The sequence below is a fragment of the Dermacentor andersoni genome, chromosome 6 (genome assembly GCF_023375885.2).
Source record: "Dermacentor andersoni chromosome 6, qqDerAnde1_hic_scaffold, whole genome shotgun sequence".
NCBI lineage: Eukaryota > Metazoa > Arthropoda > Arachnida > Ixodida > Ixodidae > Dermacentor > Dermacentor andersoni.
This window is the reverse complement of record NC_092819.1, coordinates 18,502,778-18,527,465: the sequence shown is the minus strand read 5'-3', so window position 1 is coordinate 18,527,465 and position 24,688 is coordinate 18,502,778. Positions and strand designations below refer to the sequence as shown.

At 47.8% G+C, this 24,688-nt stretch overlaps 1 protein-coding gene across 5 annotated transcripts in view; it reads left to right on the top strand.

Moving 5' to 3' along the window:
• Nucleotides 1-24,688, top strand: part of LOC126521301 (uncharacterized) — a 275,216-nt gene that overhangs the window by 119,997 nt on the left and 130,531 nt on the right. For 3 of the 5 annotated variants that reach the window (XR_011895096.1, XM_072288644.1, XM_072288645.1), the window contains one exon: nucleotides 6,409-6,441. The exons of the other annotated variants lie outside the window; for them this stretch is intronic. The gene's annotated coding sequence lies outside the window, so the exon portion shown is untranslated. The remainder of the gene's footprint in view (nucleotides 1-6,408; nucleotides 6,442-24,688) is intronic. 5 annotated transcript variants of the gene reach the window in all.

The following is a 24,688-nucleotide window of genomic DNA, read 5'->3' as shown; positions in this document are numbered from 1 at the left end:
CAGACTGGACACGTCTCGTTGCGACACGGAAACGTTCCTGGCAGAAACGATGAAGACCTTAAAGCCACATAGTACGCCAATCCTCGTGTGCGGTGACGTTAACATCGATGCGGTGAAAGAGCACGGCAAATGTATCGAGATTATTATGCTAGATCGCTACTCGTTGGAACTGAACACGCCACAGATACCCACGACGTAACACCGTTCCTGCATTGATTTCTCGTTTGTAAGCAGGCTATGTCACGTTACCATGACAGAGCCTCTGACCGTCTACACACAAGGCGATCACAAGGCAATACTGTGCAAGTGTAGAGTCGTCCGTGAAAGTGTGAGTGTGTGCGTGTAATCAACGGCTACATGATCTAAAATTAAGGCTATGCAACTTAACGAAATGCGTCTTCATTCCATTTCAACGTTCAAGAAATACAACCCTAAACAAACAATCAAATCACATATGCATAGCATCGAGTCGCTCAGCATTTCTTGGGTTCATTACGTGGTCGTTAGCTTTGGACTTTGATTCAGTTTGCATTGGCGGAAAGCTTCGCATTCAGCCATCTTTCTTCAAGAAAGGGGCTTTGATTTTATTATCCTTTTGCTTGTAATGGTGTATAACTGGCGATCGTATTGCATGAGGGAATAGGTGTAAATGAGGAATTAATAAGTTACTGTTGCTCTGGTGACACGGACGCATAGGATGACAAGGAAAGAGTCGGTATGATATCCCTATATAGACGTACGGGCACGGTCGCTGTTATCGCAACCATGATGCGAAACGGAAGACTGACACGGGTGTAGCACGCAGTGAAAACAAACAAGACTTTCATCTGCCAGGTAGCAATACAGATTACAGATATTGAAAAGGAAGGGCTGGCTAAGTGGCCATGTATCGTTGTAGAAGTCCACAAACGCGAGATATAAAGGGTGTCCCACGTAACTCGTTCTAAAACTTAACCGTATGCGAGTGCCACGTAGCTGGACTTAAGCAAGGTAATGTTGTTTGTCGTCGCTTAGAGCAAGTCAGAGTATGTTTAAGCATGAAATGCTTTTAGCTTCCGTTGTCGGCGAACTTCAAGTGACCTTGAGCCAAGAGCAAGAGCTGTTATCCGGGCAAGTTGCTAGAACAAAACGCGATCATCAGGACAACTAGTCAAAACTTAAGAAAATGCGGTCTCTGGCCCCCAACCAAAGCCGTTGCGAACATGCACCGCACCCATTTCAAGATTTTGGCTAGTCCAACCAATCTGCTTTGCCGGTTGCCATTTCGTGTTTACAGCTACTCTCGATTACGGAGAGCCAGTAATTTTTTGTATTTCGCCTAATTACATAATTAGTTATAATTAAGTTCTCCAATATTATAATCAGAGCAACATTGTCAACTAGAAAATCGTAGGCCATCATGAAAAGTTCCCGATCCATCTTTCCGTTTGTCTGTACGCGCTACATAAAAGTTTTCTTCGAAGCCCTAAAGAAGCCCGCAAAAGTACGCAAGAAGTGCCGCACGACTAGTTCACCGCCCTCGTCACGGAGCAGGTTATGCGCCGTGTCAATGGAAGCTCGTGCGTGCACATGAGTGAATGTTTTATTTGCTATGTTTTATTTTTTGTTGCCCAACCACACCTGCTCCCCCGTTTGAGGGTGCTGAGCGACAGGAGCGTAGGGAGGCTGATTTGCGCAGCTTACGGGCTCCGGATCGTATGCTGGGCCATCAGGGTCGCCGAATCACAAGGACTTTCGGCCACCTGAGGTCCCACCGTCTTCCTCTTCTCCTAACTCCAATCACCCCTCCCCCTCCCTATCTGACCCAGTCCTTCGTGTCAATAAAATTGTCTCCTCCTCTTCCTCTTCCTCCTCCTCCGCAGTCTCAATATAGTCAACAGACGCAAAGAAATTCGTTCACCGAGGCTTTATATTTCGTATTCGCAAACGAAAGGGGAAATGCCGCGTGTGCGTTGTTGACTTTAGGAATTTGGCTTCAGTGCTGTGTTCTGCATTGGTTGGGTGACGTCGACCATATTTTTCTCGGTGACTGCGGATCATATGCATATCCGCTCCCGAATACTCCTCTCTTTCTCTTTTTTTAATTTTTTCCCCCGCAACCGACGTTTATACGAAGACGCAGCCTGTGGCCAGGACCTTGCTCCTTCTGACTTTCTTGACTCGGAGGTGCATGGTTGGCATCGAAACTAGAGAAACAAACAGGACAAGGAATGCGAGTGCTCCGGCAAGCTTGTTGTTTGCTTACCTTGAATACCTTGCCTTGGCTCCAGTGCTTATCCCCCCCCCCCCCCCCGCGCGCTTTTACGGACACGAAGCACGTGGGAAGGAGTCGGAGGGGAGCAGACGCACAACCGCGCATAACCCGATTTGCGGTGCTTGGAATGACGTGTGCGGGGAGGCACTAACAGGGAAATACAGAACGCACACGCGATGTGTCGTCGGCATCGTGCCTTAGATCGCCCAACCACGCACCTCTGGGCTGCTGAAAAGCGTGTGCTGTTTGAGATGCGGTGACTGATATGCGAATGCTGCATAGTTAGACACAATAGACAGAAGCAAAGTAACGTTGTTTGCCGTCGCCTGGAGATACTCAGATTATTTTTTGCATTCCGCCTAATTAGATAATTAGTTTCAGTTCGTTGACGAACTTCTCAATCTTTTTGGTTACATGAAAAGTGTCAATGAGAATATTGTAGAGCAACACGAAAAACTCCCGATACAGCTTTCTGTTGCTCAAGACGTGCTACATAAAAAGGGTTTTTCCGAGCGTGAAAGAAGCCCGCGAATATACGCAAAGTACCTCAAGCGGCCAGTCGCGCGGCGATTTTGCGTCTATTCGCGGGCTTCTTTCATGCCAGAAAAAAGTATTTGAAATATATTGGCACTTACAATACTGACTATTCGATTCGAAGACCGTATATAATAGGACACTATTCGATTCGTGATTCGAAAGTTTCGAATATTCCCCCGTCCCTATAAATAATTGAGGTCAAAGCGTGAAGGTAAAACATCTTTGTTTATTTATGGTGATTATTTTCGGTTGAGGCAGTCCTTGATAGCCTGCTGCTAACAGTGTTCCTCCGGGCGACTGAATTGTGCCAGACGCTCTACCGTGTGTGTGCGTGTTTTTTTCTTTCTTTTTGTTCTTAAATTGCGTGTGCTCGTACACGCGTTACTTGTGCGTGTTGCGTGCGTGTGTGTGCTTTGCGTATGGGCTGTCATTTCATGCGCCGCCCTGCATGGTCATCTGAGTAGCGTACTACAGAAATACTGGCAGGCAAACATCTAGAGCACCCATGAAACGATGTCCATCTCTATCTCTTCCTCTCTCCTTAATGGCTTTCTAGACCTTTAACATCTCAGCGTCGTCGAGTAGACACTTTCGGAATGCGTAGAACCTTGCGCTCGTTCCTTCACCCGCGTTGGCTGGACGCCGTAGCGAGCGCTCTTTAAGTGCGCAGGTATACGCGCCAGGATCATGGTGGTGGTGGTGGTGAAAAACTTTTATTGATGAGAAGGCCAAAAGTAAAAACAAATTAGAAAGCAGCGTTGTGGGCGGCCTTCAGGCTGCCGGTTGTGGCGTCCAGGCCATGCCTAGTCGCGACGTCCTCCGCCCAGTTCACCCGCCGCAGTTGGATATCCGGCTCGGTGCTGGACAAAGCAGCCTCCCACTGTTGCGGATTGCTTAGGCGCCAAGAGGCAGGGGGCAAGTGTGCCGGGCAGGAGAATAGGACGTGAGAAGTACAAGATTTCACGCACACGCCGGCTTCGCAACTGTGCGCTGTGGCCGTATTCCGTTTTCTCTAGAATATCTCGCGGTTGCTCAGAAATTAGTATCATCCATCGCATCTGGGTAGGACGTTCGAATCATCTTCAAGCAGAACGCATTTCACATAAATAAAGAAGTCAACAAACTAATTAATTTAAAAAAAAACATTGCTTCTGGCCTTTTTTTTTAATTTCTTATCAATCGTGATCACATCATATAGATGCGGCTGTAATGCGAAGCAGCTTTCGGCATGCTAATGCGGCGCAGCCTTCTTCTGTGTCTCAGCCTCTTCTTGGTCCTCGTGTTGTGCGCAAAAAGCTGCATTCGTGTCCTATACCAACATGCCCAAACAGTCACCTTAGCCGCTTTCTTGGTCGCGTGCTGAGGCATTTTAACGGAGGACACTCACAGTCGTGCAACGACAGTGGTTTTCACTGCGTGGATAACCTACTCGGGAGAAATGGGGACAGGATGATAAGACGGAATAAGGAAGGGGACGGAGGTTAACCCTAAATACTCCCGGCTGGCTGCGCTATGCTGTAGGGGGCAGAGAAGTAAGACGGCAATTGGAGTTGTTTGAGTATAAGTGCCTACCTACATATAGAGGTGGTTTTAGGGCACCGAGTTTCTGCGTAGCCGATGTGCGGAAAGCACATGTGCTGTGATCGTGAGCAGGCACGTGTGTGCTTGACTAAAAAAGTCGAGCATGTGCCTGCAGCTCCCGAGGTCTTCTGACAGCTTCTTTCTGCATGCGACACACGTGACGCTTAATTATACGCCGCCTGACTACTTAGTGTGCTTGTGCAGCCCTATACGCGCGAAATGCTACCGAGTGCCGTATTCTTGCTGTTCTGCTTAGTGGGTGCGCGTTGTATACTATATTTTACCACGCAGCAGTGAAACGCGCTCTTCTGCTGTGTCACTGCAAGCTCTAGTTGATGCAGTGCTGCACGCATTTGTCGGCACACAGGTGCGCAGTAATACGCTTTCCGAAGGGTCCCCGTCGTACGTCGACGTTTTGGAACACGATAGAGGGCGCGCTGATAATCGGGTTAGAGGCCCCTGGTGCCCGCCTGTGCCTTGCGGCCCGACCGACGTTAACTATGGCCTTCCGCTGATGACGGCCATTAGTGGTCCCGTGTCGAGTTGCCGTGGACAGGGCCACGACATTGGCTGTAAGTGCTTCGCGCTAACCCGCCCTGACGTGTGCGTCAGAGCTCGCAAATGCGGAACGACGAAAAAGAAAAAAATGTACGCGAGCGCTGATAAGGCCCGAGGCGCGACATGACGCCGTGGAGTGTCTGCTTGGCTTTGAGGAAGGGCATATTGTTTGCGCAGCTGGGCAGGGATACTTTTAGGAACGTCAACAAAAAAAAGAAAGAAAAAAAAAAAAGAAAAGAGCTCGTAGGTCCTTTCACCGACTCTGAAGTAAGGCTTAGAAGTAGTTTGTGCCACCCAGACAAATCGATGGTGGAGGCGTCGGTGATGTTTTGGTGGTCGATATTTTCGTGGGTAAGAAAGAAAAATGGACTAATTGGAATGGGCGCATACCTGAAATGGGCGCATACCTGAAATGGGCGCGGAAAACGGTGGCAACACGATGAGGACACAGGACGAGCTCCGATTTCAAGTATTTCTTAGTACCATCTGGGAGTGTTCCGTGAACACGAATACCTACGATTATCTAGTACTTTTGAAGCCGGCTCGTTAAATTTAATGGCAAACATAATCACAGGTGTTAGACCAGAGTGTATTTACAAAGATTTCGGGGGCGAGTGACTCTCTAATTTCGAAATCGTCGTCATCGCCGGCTGAACGCCATCTTCAGCACTCAGCCGGTTACCTGAATCGTCTCCCGTCACTGTGTTTGAACCGTCCAACAGACGATGAACGTACTATTACATACTCGGCAGTATTTACTGACAAACATGTGCGACGGAAAGCTCCAGTTGACGTCGCTGCCACACCGCGAATGGTTGTTGCCTGTGAAAAAAAAAAACTAGTCTCATACTCGCCGGGGTAAATTGGCCAATATTCGGGAGGCATGAGGGAGCCATTCGGCAAGCTGAAAGTTAGACATGTTATGAAGAACAGCAATGAAAGAGCGGAGTATGATTTAGCTAAAGAAAGGAAAATAAGGACATTTCCTGCACCCTATGGTCACAATGTATGCCTCCTCCTTCTCGTTGTTGTGCAGGCGCTTAAGTTGGTCCAGTGGCCTAAACTTTGTCTTTTTACTGAATCCATATTAGCTTAGGAGCGCAGAAATCGACTTTCACACGAGTACAAAAAACGTGGACGGAGAGCTGTCTGTACGTTTGCTGTCCTCGTGCGAATGTGAATTTCTGCGCTGCTTAGATAATATGGATCCGCATTTCCAACTCGTCCAGCTCGGCAATTTTTAGCGAGGTAATCCTTTCTCGGCTTCGTTTTGAGTACGCTGTGCCTCTTCCGGTACTCGTCATCAGCTTTCGTCTCTCTTTTCTGTCTCCTTTCCGTTTTCCCGTGTGCAGCGTAGCAGGAGCAGGCCAGCTCAGGTCGACCTCTAATAAATTATCTCTCTCTACTGCTCATGTTCATGATGCTGCTTGGAAGAGTATCTTAAACCGTATCGTTGTCCTTTTTCTTCCCTCTTTCAGATATTCCGCTTGCGGACTCCCAGCACGAGAAAGGCAAGCACGTTTTGTTTTTCGCCGCGCGACCTGTGGGTGCACATCACGCGATGTCGTTGAGACTGGGATTGGAGAACCGCGCAAGTGTGCCGCCATGATTTCTAACTAACCTCTTGTGGCGCACTAACTCTTGAAGCATGCAGTAAAAGACAAGTGTGAGTGAAAGAGCTCGGATATTGTGGGGTAAACTTGAATTTGTGCGCCACAGATTTCAAAGCAGTTCACTGACTCTATCGCTGTAGCTCCTACTTACAGCTTTTACTGCTTGTAATGAATTTAATTAAATTCTGGAATTTAACTTGCCAAGACCATGACCTGATAATGAGGCACGCGGTTCTGGGTTGGGGGGCACTCCGGATTAATTTCGACCAGCTGGGTTTCATTAGCGTGTACCCAATACACGGTGCGCCGGGCCTTTTTTTGCATTTCGCCACCATGGCAATTCCGCCGCCGTGGTCGGCACTTTATCCCGCGCAGCCGAGCATAGTAGCGCAACGTCCACGCCACTACGCCACCACGGCAAGTATCTTGTAGTGAACGACCCCTGTCACTCACGCACTGTACACATTTGTGTGCGCGAATCTTTATTACCACGTGCGTTAAGCTGCGGTTAAATTCAACCGTTTGATTACTTAATGTGGTTCTATTTCACTTCAGTCTGCTGAGTATTGCTACAGACAACCTACTTTGCTTGAGGCACGTTTGACTGCACGATCGAGGTGCCGTGTTCCGTCAGATGTGCTGATTAAGTCTTTCTCAAATGCCTGCAACCAGTGCGCACGAGATTGATATATTCAAATCTTTTTCATGAAAACTAGGCCAGAACTTTGCAGCGCTAACATTACCTCAATCTAGGTACGACGTCGCATGCTCTGAACGTGATGGTTATGACGTTTCGGCCGCTGGGTGTGCTTGCGTCACGGGCGATTTTGCGCACTCTCATTCAACCGTCACGGTGACGTTCCTATATGTACCGCGAATCTCTATTGCGATTTCGTGCACACTGTGAAGCGATCGGTTACGCCCAACACACCTCGAGTTTTCCGTTATATACCTCCAAAGTGGGTACCATACCATATCGATGATGGGATCGAACGTCTTTCTTCCAGTGCCGCGGTTAAGTGTTCTATGGCCAATAGGCCACGCACGTTTCTCTCGTGCGGGAGTCGCTTTTTCAGACTTCTGGCGCGTGCGTCAAGTGCCAGTTTCTCGCATTGTCCGCTCGTGGCAGCTCGCGCTTTAAGACGCTGCGTTACACTGAACTGCATTCGAGAGCGGCCCACATCTTTCGTCGGACGAACACCTACGAAGTGTGCGAGGTCTGCCGATAATTCTATCGCATAAAAAAAAAAAGGAAACGCGACTGCATCAAGACTTGACTTATTCCCTATCTACAAGGATTTACCAGAACGTGCAAAAAGGATCATATATACTATCACCTTGACTTCCTTTTAATAGTGCCAGTAGTACCTTAAAATATAATTAAGTAGCTAGGACATATTAATTCACAGTGCATCACAATTCGTGCCTGAATTGGCTATGTCAATTTCTGTCCCTCTTTTTTCTCACCACGCTTGTACAGAAGTAGCAGCTTTGAAGATGTGTCAGCGATGGACGGGGTGAAGCATTTCCAACGGCCGCGTCTCGGTATTTGAATCTGTGCGCGAGCCTTGGACCGTAAAACGGGAACGGCCGGAGAAGCGTTTGTGATCGCGTACTGAGAACCAGGACTGAGGACAGCGTGAATATTCATGAGGTCTCGCGTTTTACTGCCGGCAGTAAAGCGACGCGCGGATGCCGTTTCTTTTTTTTTTTTTTTTCTTTTGTAAGATGCGTTCAGTAGCAGCGCCGTTTGCTTCGGGAACGCGGGAAACGAAATAAAAGTAAACAAGGCAGTTTTCTTGTGAGCATGAAGTTTCCGAAATTGCTCTTGCGCAAGATAAAGTAAGGCAGCCTGGTTTACAAGAAGCACATCGTGCTCGCTCTCCTCAAACTTTCTTACTATAAGATGTGCTCTTTAAACAGCACTCGCATGAAACACGCCCTCGCTATGCAATGAGCGAGAAGTATCCAAGAGACTCGAGAGAGAGTGCTGTAGCCTTGACAACCTAACAATTCAACATAAGCTCCACCCACAAAAACGCAGTGCACGTGCCCTTCACATCTGAAAGAGATCGGAGCCAGCTGACGTCCGCTCGACGCCTGATGACTTCGCTCTGCTAATGGGAGTGCTATAGACTGATTGGAAAATAAGATAGTTTCAAACTGAAATATTACCTTTTCGGAGTGTTGGTACCCGGTAACCCACAAAATTTCCCAAGACGTTCAAGTGTCATCCTAAAAACCAGTAACACAAAGATGGATCTGCACGAACGAAACAGCCGTTTTCAACGTGTTATTCGTAGAGGGTGCCTCAACTATCACGCACCAAGATTTAAAATATGCAAATGCCACGTTGTTTGCCGTCGCTTGGAAATACGCAAGTTATTTCTTGCGCTCCGCATAATTAGATTATTAGTCTTCATTAATTATTCAGCTTCGCAAACATTGTAACTATATGAAAAATAGTCCATGAGAACATTGTAGAGCAACATGAAAACCCCCCGATACAGCTTTTTGTTGCTCACTATGTGCTACATAAAATTGTGTTTTATGTAGCACATATTGCACATATGTGGCACATATTTATGTAGCACATATTATAGCCAGTCACGCAACGTTGCTACGTGACTGGCCGCTCGAAGGACTTTGCGTGCGTTCGCGGGCTTCTTTCACGCTCGGAAAAACACTATACTGAAATACGCACCCAGCAAGAACAGCATCCACGCGTCGCGTTGCTAAAAGCAAAAAAAGATAGAAACATAACAAATTTATTTTTGACGTTTTGGCCGGGGATAAACTTTTATCAAGAATGGTTTCAGAATCATTCTCGGAATTCAGAATTTCAGGTTTCAGAATTTCCGAATGGTATAATCAGAAAGTGGTTTTGGCACGTAAAACCCCATAATTTAATTTAATTTTTAATTTCCGAATGGTATGAAGAATGCGTAACGGCTTCTGTTTTATACATTTCGCCTAGAGTTATGGTGCAACATTTGGCAGTAACGAGTTTGTAACGAAAAGATGAGATCCTCTCGCTCAATCCTAAATTAAACTTCTTGAGTTGCGCGAATGAAACAGAAAATCCCGCACATTGTAGATTAACGTATTCGTGTATTGGTTCCATGTAGCCAAGAACACATCGAAAATTTCGGACAGCGTAATTCGCCTTGAGCTGCATTGAACGAAGAGAGAGAAAAAAAAAACTGAAATAAGAAAGCGTAAGGTTGGCTTGTTTTGCAGGAGTGGTCCCCTCTTCACGGGAACTCACGTGCCGTCTTGGCTGCGACCGCCTTCTCAACCAACATGATCTGGTCCGAGAGGCGGCAGCTGTCCCTCGGACCAGATTATGTTGGTAGGACAAGTTACTTACCGAGCACATCATGGCCTAGCTTTAGATGCTAGGTTTATCCTTATTGTGAAATGTTCTGTCCTGAGACTGCACCGCCATTTCGACATAGAATATAGGAAACTGTTCTTTGAGCAGTTGCAACAGCGCTCATCTATATTTCCACATAGAACAGAGCATAACCGCCTGACCCGCCGTGGTTGCTTAGTGGCTATGGTGTTGGGCTGCTAAGCACGAGGTCGCGGGATCGAATCCCGGCCACGGCGGCCGCATTCCGATGGGGGCGAAATGCGAAAACACCCGTGTACTTAGATTTAGGTGCACGTTAAAGAACCCCGAGTGGTCGAAATTTCCGGAGTCCCCCCACTACGGCGTGCCTCATAATCAGAAAGTGGTTTTGGCACGTAAAACCCCATAATTTAAATGTTATAACCGCCTGCACCATTCAAATGTATCGGCTTTCGTCTTTCTATACGCTCAAAAACGATCTCTGTGGCAATACTATAGTGCGTCATCACTTGTTATCAGCAGGACCAAACGCGTGTGAGAGGCGTTCTCCAGGATTCCTGCAGCTCGGCGCTGCGCTTTCTCGTTACGTCACAGCTGAAAGCACGAAAGCATTTCTTTTGCTCTGTAATGGGGAGTAGTGCCATGGAAACCAGACACATTAAGAAGAAAAACGGACGCGAATAAGAGCTCTTTTCCCATCTTTAATGCAGGGCATTCGCTCGTGCCTCCTGCCCGTCTCGTCTCTACAGACCCCTTTTTATCGATAATGCACCACCACCACCACCACCACCACCTGGACCAATTATCTATGTAACCGAGTAACTTTTGGCTTTGTCGAAGAACACAGGTTGAGAGGCTTACGCTGCTTCAGTGACCTTGGCGATCGCTGCCGTTCCTCGAGTCGTCGGCTCGACAGGAAGAGCACGCGCGAAAACACAGTAGAAGAGAAAGGAAAAGACAGAACTAAGATTCTGTCTCACATCACCACATTAACACTAAGTGAAGGAAAAAGAACTAGTTTCGTTCTTTTCGTGTTCTTGACCCTCTTCAGCTTCTTTCTGTGCCTGAACACTGGCGGAAGTTTTGTACAAACGAAGGCGTCCTGCATGAGCTGTATACCCGGAAGAGCGACCCCCAGGGCAGTCTTAGCCAACACCACTTATCTAGCCGCGGGACCGCACGTGCGTGAGAGGACCTCTCCGGGCTACCTTCAGCTCGGCACTGCGCCGAATTAATGGCATGCGCGCCAGAGGGCCCACGTCGGAGAGCTGTTGGCTCGGACGCTCGATCCTGCTATGAGAGCGACGGGCGCGGACCACAAACGAGGATAACGAGGCACTGGTGCGCCCAGCTATATCTTCCTCCTTCATCGTCTCGAGGGTCTCGGGATACCCAGCTGCGTATCTTCGCCACTTGTCGTCGCCCTCGGCGCTGGGTCCGCGGCCGTGATCCGATTTCGCGCCTTCGAGAGCGCGCCCTGTGTATACGCTCGCCGCGCGTGGCGAGCAACTTCGAGCGGGGCAGAACGGCGGCGCACTTTACTCGCTCGGGACGTCATGCGGGCGCACGTATGGAGCAACGCTTCGTGGCTCGGTTCATCAGGCTGCGCGGCAGAAAACTGTCTAGAAACTAATTGTTGATTGGGCCAGACCACGATAGAGATTGCGAAGCGCTGAAGGACGTAAATGGGCGCCTGCGGTATGCCGTGCGTGATGAAATCGGCGGGTTGTGCCGGAAGGCGAGTGTTGCGAAGAAGCAAGAAGTACGGTTGAGATGAAGTTTTGAACGGGATTACGACACTTCGCCTTTTTGGCACGCTGTTGTAAACTTTACGTCTGTTCGTTTTTTCTTCTTTTCGGACATAAGAAAGCGCAATGTTGAAGCAAGACAAGAAATTCGGAGCTAGGACATATACCGCTCATATTCGTTTTTTAGTTCTTTACTTTGGTTCAGGCACCTTTCGAACTGACGTAAAATAATTAAACAAGGGCATCTGACTTGTGATGGAAGCACCAATCGTGCGTTTATAAACCACTGCGCAACAGCGATGCGTGGAACGCGCGAGTAAAACCTTGCGCTCTTCCTTAATTGGGGCAGCTGGCGCCTTCAGATATTGGCGCGCGCTTCGGGTTGGATATCGACAATGTGCTTATCATTTAAGTGAGAGAGAGCGAGTTTCTGCTATCCACGTGTTTCCCATCATTAACCCTGTAGCAGCTTGAGCTGCCGTCGTCGTTTTCACGCCATCGTCGTCGTCGCCTGATAGTATCATTGTCCTCCAATATCCGGTCATACCATGGTTGTCGACATCGCCTGCAAACGATCATCGCTTCATCGTCGCCGACGTCCTGCCTTACTGTTGTCATCACACACACGCTCGCGTCACAGCAACACAATTCGAGCGCAGCTCGCTCGCTGTGCCATCTTGTAACATTTTGCAGGATCATAAGCGAGGCTAGATGGCCAGATACCTTGAAAGTGCTTCCCATAACATTGATCTGCATAATTTTTGTTTATTTGGCGCTGGAGTTCTCTCGGCGCTTTCCGTGAGTACCGAGGGTTCACTCTTGTTACGTTTCGCCTACAACGCGCGGTAATGCCGGCGCGGATGCAACGGACGCCGGGGCTTCGCTCAAAGCGGCGGACATTTTGGCCCGTTCGACGCCGCCGCAACGCCTCCCCGCCAAGCGTGTCCAGGCGTGTTTCAGTGCCACGTGTCTTCGTGTGTGCGTGTGTGTGTGTGTGCCCACGCTTGTCAAAGCGCGGCAGCCGGGGAGCGGAGCTCCCCAAGTGAGGAGCCAGGAGGTTTGTCCGTCGGCGGGTTGGCGATGCGTCACTACACTCGGCTCAACATGTCTCTCGGCTCGACCGTGCGCGCCGTCGTGGGCTCATGCTCCGCCGTCGCGTGGGCTCATCCCGTGACCTTCCTTCTGGCCCGCGACGCCGAGAGTATAAGAGCAGCTGCCCCCGGACGCCAGGAGAGAGGCTCCGATTTGTACTGTTGAGTTACGTGCTCTCCCGTCTCTCCACTTCGGTCGACCTGACCGGCCGCTCTTTTGCTATGTTAGAATAAACAAGTTGTTCTGTTACCAGTCTTCTCTTGCTTTGCCGGGACCTTCGGATGCTTCCAGTGCCCCAGGCCGCCAGGCCAACGCTACCCTTGGGGCTTGCGACCCATTGGCAATAACGGGCGTCAGCACCGAGTCCCCAACACTCTCAAGATCGCAACGCAAGGTTTCCTAAAGGTCCATTGCAGTCGGCAGTCCTTAATTGCTGCACAGAGTAAGTGGCTTAAGGCGGTGAACGTCAGTTTATCGTTGTTGTTTTTCCTCATTCAACATCATACTAACTTTTTTCAGGCGCAGACAACCGTCACATAATTCCTCCGATAAGGACATTTCATCCCCCCATATTTTATATTCACGCCAGCTATATTACTAACAACGACTATAGTATCTACGGTCTACAACGATACTGGTACGAACGACAGTTTGTATTATTGGCGTTTAGAATGCCCAGATAGGACATTCTGCTGCGAAAGTTCTGTGTTAAACGCTTCTCGTCGATCTTTTCTTTCCCGTCATTTTTTTAATGTGCGTTTTAAACAGTATTTTTGTCACTGCTCTTAAAATTACAAGGCGCTCTTGCTGACGCAATTCCGATGACCTTATCGGTCTTAGAGGCTTCATTCGCCCTAAGCATTCATTGCTTCTTGCAAAAACTGTCGCTGATATGCAGGTGTAGAAACAAAATGTCCTTCCCGCTCAGTTTACCCTTACGTAATCACCAGTGCAACGATTTCTCCCCCCTCCCCCCTCGCCCTGTATCACGCGGGTAGTCACGTTGGAGGAGTAGCAAATATTAAAAAAAGAGAGAGAACTTTCCGCCAGACTAATGTCTCTCTACAAGCTTTATCTTTATGAATTCGGTTTACGACTGGAGTTCACCGGTGCCGAAAAAAGAAGTGTATAGAGCGAAGCACCCTGACAACGTTTAAATATTTAAGACTCAGCTTTCGAGACTCTCAGCCGATGAAACACTTACCCGAGAACTGCAGGCAGGCAGCATGGCCTCCGCCCCTTAAAAGGGCCAACGGATGGAAGACGCTTAAGCCCACTGGTTCATTCTGATTTTGCTCGTCTCCCGAGGCTTTTCGCTTTGCACCATTGAAGCGCGTCTAAGCGCGCACAGCTGCAGGGTCGGAGCGTCTTGGCCTAAGCGCGAATTTCAGGTGTCTACGGGAATCTTACAGGACCAGACTTCGAAGCTCGGCGCCCATAGTTGCAGAGAAAATCTGCAGTACTCGAGTTAGTTGCGAGCAGCTAGTCAAAATAACTTGGAATCGCAGTAGGAAAAAAGAGATTTCAGGATTCCTTCGGGCATTTTTTTTTTCTGTTCTTTCCTTTCATTTTCATTTTTGCGAAGCAGGTTTTAGTTGCAGGTCCGCGCACATCTTTCGTGTCCCTTCGTTTTTGAGTTCCTTCATCTTCGTTTTGCCAGTGCGGAATGAATAGGGTGAGCTCCGCAAGCGCTGCATTGCTCTGGAAGCGACAGTGGTCGCAGCCACTCGAACAAGCGCGCCTACGAAAGGGTGCGGGCAAGTGTTTAGTCGTACCCATAAAAAACACATTTACCAGTAAACTGTAGCCGCCACAAGGTTCTACATAATCTTCCAGGAAGTTGGTGCACTTGCGACATCTTTTCTGCAGCTTTTCTGCAAACAAAATTATTTCGTCCGCTGGTGTAACCAATTGTTTCATTTTTAGTTGCCTCTAAAACATCCGCAAATCGTTGCTCAGTGTTTTGGGGGGATTCGGGAAAAGGTGACTGAAGCAGCCAGGTTGGACAGATATATGGTAACTAGGGCTTTACTCGAATACCTGAGACGATCAGTTTTGCCACTGTTTCAGCTGCAGTGTGTGACGAGGCATTGTCATGCAACAGGATGACACCTCTGAAGAGCTTTCCTCACCTTTATTCCTTGATGAGTGGCCTCAAATTCTTCAGTAACGCGCAGTAATATTTTCCATTGATGGCTGCATCCTGTTGGAGATAGTCCGCCGGCAGAACTTCTTTCTTACCAAAGAGAGAAAAAAAAGCTGTTGCCATTTGCCTCTGCACCGACTTTTGCACGTGCAACCTCTTTGACCTGGAGGAACCACTGTGCCTCTGTTCCTTATATTGTTCCTTTCGGTCGAGATCATAACAGTGTTTGCTTGTCTCGTCAGCAGTCACCAGTTTCTCTAGGACGTCTGACTCATCTTTGCAAACTGTTCCGAAACAGCCACTGCTATCTCCACCCGTCCCTCTTTTGTTTAGTTGTCAAAAGCTTTGGAATCCGCTTTACTGCAAGCTTTCTCATTTCGAAGCCGTCGAGGGCAAGGTACGTGGAATATGTAGCAATGCTCTTAGCTGATATTGAACGCTGCTCCGTGATGATGCCATCGATGGCTTTCACATTAGCTTGCACATATACAGAAGCAGGCCTTTCAATAAGTTTCTCACTTTCAACACCGAAATGGCAACCCAACGTTTAACAGTAGCATACGAAGGGCCATCGTCGCTCACAATTTGTGACAGTTTAATGATAGATCTGATTCGCACCTTTGCCTTGAAGCAGCAGGAACTTGATTATGGTTGCATTGCTCATCCGCACTGAACTTTTCTGGAGGTGTTGCATGCCGCGTTTTCTTTAGATCTGGAAAAGAAAGCTGAGCTGAAAACGTAGGTAGCTGATTGATGACAGAGAAATTGCCTAGAAACCCGGCAATTAAGAGCTGTCTAGGTCAATGTTTTTCTGGGTCAGGCTCAATACCTAATACTGCAGGTGGACCAAGCCTCGCAAAAGTCCGGCAATTTCTCCGCCTGAACGCCACCTATCAACTGCGGTAACGTCTGAAACACCTCTGAACAGCACCAGGTTCTAAAGACAAGTCGACTGGGAGCCCAACACGTTGCATGTTTTTCAAACCCCGCCGGCCCATATATGGCTCACCATTCACTACCAAACCCAATATCACGGAGGAACTTTAGGAAGAACCGAAGAACCTCTTTCCTAAATGACCAATCTCTGCATGGGAACAAAATATAATTTGCATTTGAGTGTGGTCCCGTTTTGCGCTTCGGTTCGTTTATTAAAATCTTACGTTCTGATTCAATTTCAAAACCCTTTAGTATGTAATGTTCAACGTCACTAAGAGCTTGACAATGCACACACCACAATGATGGGCCAAGTCCTGTCATGCACCGCCAAGTTGGAGTTTGCGCTGACCCTGTGCGGATGCGATAATGGAGAGCGGCGTCAGTTCTGTTAAGCCCTTTAATCACACAAGGTTGATGCGGTAAAGACATGAACGAACTGAAGTGGCTTTCTGGCCATGGCCTTCTTCACGTTTCTTTTTGCGCCCTGCAGAGCCTTCATCGTGGGCTTGAATTGCAGCACTTTGCGCGCCAGACTGTCAGCGGCCTCGCTTTCTGCTACGCCGATATGGGAACGCACGCACTGGAGCACGATGGTAAATGCGACTTTGTGTAATTCTTTAACAGCATGTAGTGCACGCTGAACGCACTTGTCGAGGCGAAACCGACGCAGTAATAGTTGCAGCGCATCCTAACTGTCGGAAAAGAGAACTACGGGCTGAGGTTGATAGGAATTCAGTTTCCGCAAGGCTGCTGCAATGGCGACACTTTCATAGCCGAAGAGGACATGGCGCGATCAAGTCTGGCAGCCCATGTGACATTGTGGGTCGGTATCACCTACGCCGCTGCGCTAGCTCCATTCTCTTTGTCAACATAGCTATCGGTGCAGAGCTGCAGATGTCTGTCATGCATTGTGTCGAGGTATTCTACGACCATGTTTTTGTCATTGCTACAGGTGTAAGTCGCTTGGTGCTAATATGCGGAAGGGTAAGTTGACATTCCAACACTCTCGTATGAATACGGTGGTTTCTGGCGATCTAATTGTTTAGTAAATTGCAGGCCAAGTACACGATGTGTGTTGAGTGCCACAAAAGACGCGAGATTCCGTCCGCCTCCGAACTCTCTGGAGAACCGCTCTTCCTGCCTGAATTTCACTAAGGCGGCACAGCGCCAAGTAAAATGTTAACACATTAGGTATTCTTGCGTATTATTTGGTTTACGCCACTCGTAAGCGACACAGTAAGATGATGACATCTTTAACTTCACGGATGAATGGTAATAAGTACTCCGTTTCTTTTCTAGAACCGTTCTTGACTGGTGTAACCTTTGTAATGATGTATCGCATGATACGGTGTCCGCGTTTGAGAGCAGCCTAACTTGACCTTCACTAATCATTGAATCGCATCGTGTGGTATTTTGTAGTTATTGTATTATTGTATTAGTGTAGTTTATTTTTATTTCTCTATTGTTGGTTGCATTGTAGTTGTGGTTATAGTATATCTCAGTTGTTCGTTCGTGCCTGTGTCTCTTTTTATAGTCTGCTGAACCCACCCTGCCACGGTCCTTTGAAGAAGATCGCAGTATAATTAATTAACGAATTAATGAAAATATAAGGAATAATCAAAATAATGGAGTAGATGTCTCGTTAAAAAAGTAGGGTGGGCTGTTGACCTTATGAGTAATGCAAATCAAATAAACATTCTTAATTCAAACCTTTGTGCTTGTACGGCGCGGCAGTGTGGTCGCTGCGAATGGAAATGGAAAGAGGCGCCGCACTCAATCCATGCTGGCCAGCACGGAGTGGCGAGTCAACGGTTCTCACTGTGTCGCGCGCGCTTGTCATTTACCGCGGTCTGATCACGGCAGTTCTTTCGGTGCTGCGAGGTTCTGCAGCTTGCTTATTTGTGCGGTGGCATGCAGCGCTTGCGCCGAAGTCGTGGCGGAAAATGTCGGCAGCAACGTCACAACGAACGACAGAAGCAGCAGAAGAAAAAAGGACAAGAAATGGAATGGGTGAGCCACGCTGATAGAAATGGAAGTAGGAAATATAAAAAAAAAACCGAATAAAACAAGGAAAGGCAGAGGAAAAAGAAGGAACGAACAAAGGAAAAAGGACAAGTGACGTCAGATAGGAGAGAGGTATGGTCGGAAGGAAATCAAACGAGAAATTGATAATAGAAAAAACTAAGGGAGAAACGAGACAATGTGGAAATGACAGACGAGTGCACTCATCTGGTGAAAGCGGGGAAATGCGGACACAACGCGACACGCGGGACAGGCCAGCACACGTGTCACGTCGGAAGCGCCGTCCTCCTCCCCCCCTTCCGCTGCCGGAAACGGGCGCCTTGGCCGCGCTCGGGCACGCGTGACGGCTGCTTTGCGGAAACATTTCGCCCAGGGCCGGCGCAGCGCGACAGCCTCGCCCGAGCTGACGACGAAGGGTTGCGGCAGAAGAGGTCGGGACACGTGTCACAACCGGCAGTCGGCAGCATGCGCAGTGGCCGGAATGACGGACAACCGCGGCACACGGCTGCTCCCGTGAGCGGGAAGCAACCCGAGATGCGTGCGCTGGCGCTAGAACAAACGGCTTCGGCACTCGCTGCTGGAACGGCCAAAGTTTCAGTCTTCGCCGTGTGCCGCCGAGCAAATTTCGGCAACTTAATTTTGCTCGAACTGCGCTCAACGATTTATGATTTCCGAAAGGTCGTGCTTCAAATCGGCACGCGACTCACGAAGCGAGGTCTTCTCAGCCACGGGACTAGATTCTCGTCTCTAGTAGTTGTTGTTGTTGTAGGCTGTGCCACGTGTGGCTCCTACCCACGATGGGGGATTGGCCAAGAAATGGGTGGATTATTCCAAAATTATATAGAGCATAAATTTCCTAATATCTATGGGAATAGCATTGAATAGGGTTGAATTACCGGCTAAAATAAAATCAGGAAGGTGCTGTTGAATGAGTAATAAATAATTTAAAAGTAATAAAAAAATAGAATTTAGCAGGGCATTCGTTTAGATTCTGTAAGGAATGTTTGGACAGCGAAGCATGCATCCCTGTGGCTGAATCCCAAAGTGGACGCCCCGAACGAAAGAATTGCAGGTTCTGTCAAGTCCAGGCCAATTCTTCGAATAGGTATCTCCAATAATGTCTCTAGTACTTGCATTCTTGCGTCGTCGTCGTCGTTGTTGTTGTACTGAATAATTCTGGTGCATACCCATAGGCGGGGATCTTGGCCAATTATGTATTATGTATTATGTATTATTATAATTATGTATTATTATGATGGTGGCTGTGGGAATGATGATGGTGATTGTATTTATGGTTCAAGAGAGAGCGAAAACAGCTAGAGAAATAGATACAGAGGTTAGGTAGAGAAATAATTGTGTTTGCTGCACCACGCGAGACAATTGGGACATAGCGCTTGGAAGACCAGGAAAGGGGAAAAGAGGGGAGTTTTAGCCAGCATGAAGTCCTTCACCTAAGCAGGGTGTGAGACCGGGCTAGTTGGCATTCCATGGGGAAGTGACTAGCGCAAGAGTGGACACGGGACACTAAAAAAGGCGACAAGGACAAGCGCAACAGCTGCTGGTCGTCTATAACAACCGGAGCGGGCATTTTAAAGCCTGCTTCGTGGAGTTGCGCACCGATGTCCAGAATTACACGCTCAGGAAACGGACGGCTCTCCAGCTTACTGATGGCAGAAGAGAGCGTCCGTTTGCATTCACAAAAACCGGGCTGCGGCTAGAAATGTCTACTTTGGTGTATCACGACCAAGACGTCAGCTAAAGTGAGGTGCTATTTAATAGCAACCAGAAATTGGGCAAAATTCTTCCTTTCCCTGCGAATGATGCTGCTATTTGCGAAATCATTGCAAAAAAGAAAAAGAAGAAGGAAAGGAAAGGGAAAATCGCATCGACTTGTGCGTGAAACGTTCCGCCCCCGCCCCACCCTCCGTTATCGCGATGCATGTTCTGCGCTTATGTACTTGCCTCCCTGCAACGCATTGGCGTCAACGCCGATTCCCAGTATTTCGTGAAACTATGACATTGGGAACGGCGTCTACATTCCCAAAGAGCAATAACCGACACTCGCTTAACGCTTTAGCTGAGGGGCAGAGCTGCCGCGATGTAGGTTGCCAACATCAACTTCTGTGAAGCGCATTTACACTAATGTTCCATCTGATGACGCTGGGATCGAGTAACTTTATAGTGTCTTTTTTATATTATTATTTACATTGTCCGCATGCTTCGCGAAAGGCGACTGTATGAAAATAAAAATGTAGCGGTAGAAAACTTACGTTGGCGCAGTTTTCTAAGATTCTTTTCCGCTAGCCTTTCAAGTTGAAACTGGAGAAAAGAACAGTTCTCCAGGTTTCGCAAGGCTGCACGTCACGCTGATGTCTGCGTTGGCAGCATCGCGGGAATGTAATGAGCAGCGCAGGCTGACTCCTCGCGAGTCAGAGGCCAAAGTAAGCAATGGAGGTTGCCCAAGAAAAGCAGGCAACGCATGCTGGGAAAGCTCTGGAGGACAGGTGAGCCCAGTGGCTGTAGCGCGTCTCGCTGAAGCGGTGCAGCATGCTCGATGATGATGATGATGATGATGATGATGATGATGATGATGATTCACTTTAGCGAGCCAGAGGCCGAAATTTCCGAAGTTGGTCGCGAGCGCGGTAATCGCAAAACTGAAAAGAAGCATTGGCTTGTTTGGTGGTGGTACACCTGTGGGAGTGTATGAGATGTAAGGGAATTTCCTTTTTTTTTTTTTCAAGCGAAGACTCGTAACATATGGCTTTGAACTTGATGATCGGGCAAATACGCAGGACGCAGCTTTCCCTCTGATATTTCTTCTCACAGAACACTCGTATACTCGGCACGGATTTTCCACGGTCATAACTTGCTAAACGCTCTTGTGGATGTCCGCAATTTTAACGCTCACGTGGGAAAATCTTCGCGTAATTTAACTGTAGTGTTAGAGGTCGTACAGAAATTCCCACGCATCAACACACACGTACGCAAGCACACAGGTGAACATCTTGCTCAATACTTGCGCAGCCAGCATCGTGTGCGTTTTGATGCGGAACATTTCTTGGCATCGGTCAGCGTGGTCTTGTTGAGATCGTAAAGACCACGTTTTATTAGGACACGATAATTTTGATTGCGAAAACCCATTTCTTGATATACGCCGACTACGAAAAGCTTTATTTTCTTACGCTGCAGGCAGCCACGTTTCTCAGAATTCCTAACGTAATATTTTATCTAAAGCCCCGGATGGAAGCTGCCGCCGAGTAGACGAGAGAGATATTACACTTCTTGTGGAACAGACCACCCATCAGAGCGTATAAACTGCGTTCACGAACAGTAGCAAACGTATCGTATCTTGATCACTAATGATATAGCCATTGCTGGTCCCGTTTTCGCTGCGTTATCTGACTCTGCGCGCGCAATGACGTTGGCCAAAATTGTTTTACGCTTTACATTTCGTAGATGTTGCAGCGCCGGCGTGCAGGAGGCCTTGTGAGCTTTTCCCTTGCGGTATGGTTTCATGCGAGAGTTAATTAGTTAAACGATAGATTCGTGACATAATGGCCGGGATTATATTATTTGACAGTATCCCTGATTGGTCGGTATACGCAAACTGCTCAGAAGTCGCGAACTCTGACCTCATTCGAATGCAACGCTCATTCTTCTGTTGCTTATACTTTAACATGTTGTTATCACTGGCTTTACTCAACAATAAAATACAACAAAAACATTGACGTTTCGCCGCCTATGCGTGTGGCATCGTCAGTACGCAAATGGCAACAAATGAGAAAATACATCCTATTTATCTATGATACTGCCGTAAACATCCGGCAGGGGGCCACGGTTAGAATTGCATGCAGATTGATTGCGACGGATAAACCATGATTCCACAAGTTTTCTTGGACCCCATCGGTGTTCGCGTGCTAACGTGGCACAATGATCAAAATCGAACATGTGTCCTTTTGTTAAACAATGATCCACCAGTTCCGTCCTTGCAGTTGACGCCAGTTGCAGCTTCTCTTGTGCTGTACGGATTTAGCGAGGCAGCGCATGCATCCTTGGGCACTAAACTACAGCGCAGCCTGTCCGCCCAAGTGTCTTCGCTGCATCGTGGTCACTGCGGAAAGGACACGACCACCTGACAAAATGCGCACGTCCCCTTCGCGAAAGCCGGGGATCCTTTCGCCCGGAACTGCGTTCGGCCGTCGCGTATTTCACTGCCAGGTCCAACTTAGAGAAGCAGACTCTAACGCGTTTATTTACTTGAATTTGGTCTGAGAGGAGGCGAAACGGTGAAACGGAACGAAAGGTAAAACGTATTCCGGGTAATTTGAGCGGGTTCTTGGATTTTCGTCAGCATTGCATTTGGACGCTGAGTTTAAGGTTCTCTTCACAGAGCGCGACTGACTTCTGTATATAAACGAATGCGTGAGTGACTTGAATTGTCGAAACGCACACTCACAGGCAAATGAAGTAGGAGTAGGAAACCTTGCCAAGCTTACAAATAAGTAATGCTTTCCCCACTGCTTCAAATCCCCCCTACCTCCCTATAATCCCTACAAGAGCAAGTCGATAAAATTAAGGAGGAAATTATATAAGAGAATAAAAAAGTAATAAGCGGGTGTCGAAGAGCGATCAGTATACCCGCACGGCCAGCGAAAACAGCAACGCCAGCTTGAAGCATAGTCGGTGCTTATGCCTGCTCAGGTACTCCTCGGTCGCCCTCTCATTGCGAAGACCAATATTCCAGTTGGGCTGACGAGAAAACGTAGGGCACTTGGGAAGCCTTTTGAGAGTTCCTCGTTTGAAGCCGCTCGTAAAAGCGCGGGCTTATGCCACTTTGGGTGCTTTCATTCTGCACTGCGCACCTGCGCTTCGCTCACAGCTTTCGGGGGAAAACAGCGGCGCCTAAGTTTCGATAGGCGGTCTTCTGGCTGCGGAGCGTTGAATGGGTGTGGAATATTTGCGTGGTGTCCCCAACTATCATGCACCAAGGTTTAAATATATGCAAATGCCACGTAGCTGGACAGAACCGAGGTAATGTTGTTTGCCGTCGCTTGGAGATGCTCATATTAATTTTTGCATTCCACCTAATTGCATAATTAGTCTCAATTGATCAATCATCATCATCATCCTGGTTACGCCCACTGCAGGGCAAACTTATCAATTATTACAATTAGATGAAAAGTATCAATGAGAAAATCGTAAAGCAACATGAAAAACTGCCGCCGCAGCTTTCTATTGCTCTATACGTCTCACATAAAAGTGTTTTTCCGAGCGCGCAAGAAACCCGCGAATACGCGCAATGTTGCCGCTCGACTGGCCGTTGTCATCCCATGTGGGAAGAACACAGATACTTATTGAAGGAACGCACTCGTTTTATTCATCCCTTTTTTGTTCCTTTTCTCATTTAATTTCCGCTCAGTGCTTATTTCTTTCTTTCTCGATCGAATCTGCGCCGTCTCTGTTTAGATAACTGCAGTGCTGTGAAAACATCATAAAGGATGCGTTAGCTGCTCGGTACTTTGATCCTTCATCCGCTCTAACGGTAAGACAACTTCAGAGATTACAATGCGTCCAGAAAATAAATAAACGAAGATAAATGAATTTGCGTTTCATGAAACCTTGAAAAGGCGACAAATTCAGGCGGTATTTCCTGACGACTTTTCGCAGACACAAAGTGCAATTAACGTTTGTTTGACTGGCTGACTACTTGAGTAACATAGTTTTGAGAAATTCTGAAAGATACTGGCGCCGTCTTCCTTTCCTTTTCTTTTACTACAATAAATAGTTGATTGAACAGAAAGCACATAACTGTAATAAAAAATTCAATTACCACAGCGTTCAAACTGTAGCATACACAACATGATTACGTTCGGTACTGACCTTAAAGTTTCTCTCATAAAACGTGCAGTATTTCAAACCCAACGTTATGCTTAGGAGTAAGCACTTAAGACGAAGGCGCGAAGACGTGCAAGGCAGGTAGGGTGTGGGACAGTGCCGAGTTAATTCCAGGTGAGTTCCCGCACATTCGCTCGGGCGCCGATGCTCTTCTCGAGCCAATCAGCGCCGGTGCTCGTTACGGAGCGCGGTGTCAACAGATTAGCGCCGCGAGATTCGGTTCGCCATCGAGGAGAACAATGCCCGGAGGTTGGGGGCCAGGCCTCCTTCTCGCGAGCTTTCTGATGAGAGTTTGGATGCGCCGGCGTGATGAGCTGGATTCGATCGACCTTCTTTGCCTGAGCGCGCAATCAATTCCTTCTTCATGGTTTCCTTCATCGTGCTATTCTTTGCTTGCGATCTCTCTGTTTTTTTGCGCAGTCGACCACTTTCTTTCTTTCTTTCTTTCTTTCTTTCTTTCTTTCTTTCTTTCTTTCTTTCTTTCTTTCTTTCTTTCTTTCTTTTCTGCACGACCATGACTTCTTTGTTATGGCGTGCTGGTTCTGAGCACAAGGTCATGGCTTTGATTCCTGGTTGCTCCAGCTGCATTCCACTCAAGGTGGAACGAAAAAAGAAAAGAACCTCCTGTGCACTCTAAAAATGTTCGATCTACTTTGGAGCTTATCGTGTCTCCTAGCGAAAGTCGTCATTAATATCGCGTACCCTTCCTCGCTTTGAAGTTCTGCGGTCGCTACTTTCCTGTTTCGAATGCTATGTCACGTTGATTCGCGCATGCCGTTCACGACCTGAAAGTATCGATAGCGCAGGCTTTAAGAAAGGAATTGCACTTGAGATAGATCACGGTTATTGTTTTTGCACAAGCTAAACCACAAATTGAGCCTTCCGAGGCCTTGCGGACTTTCCCGAATGTGGCTGCTGCTGCATTGCGGAACAGATCGCGCTTTAAAA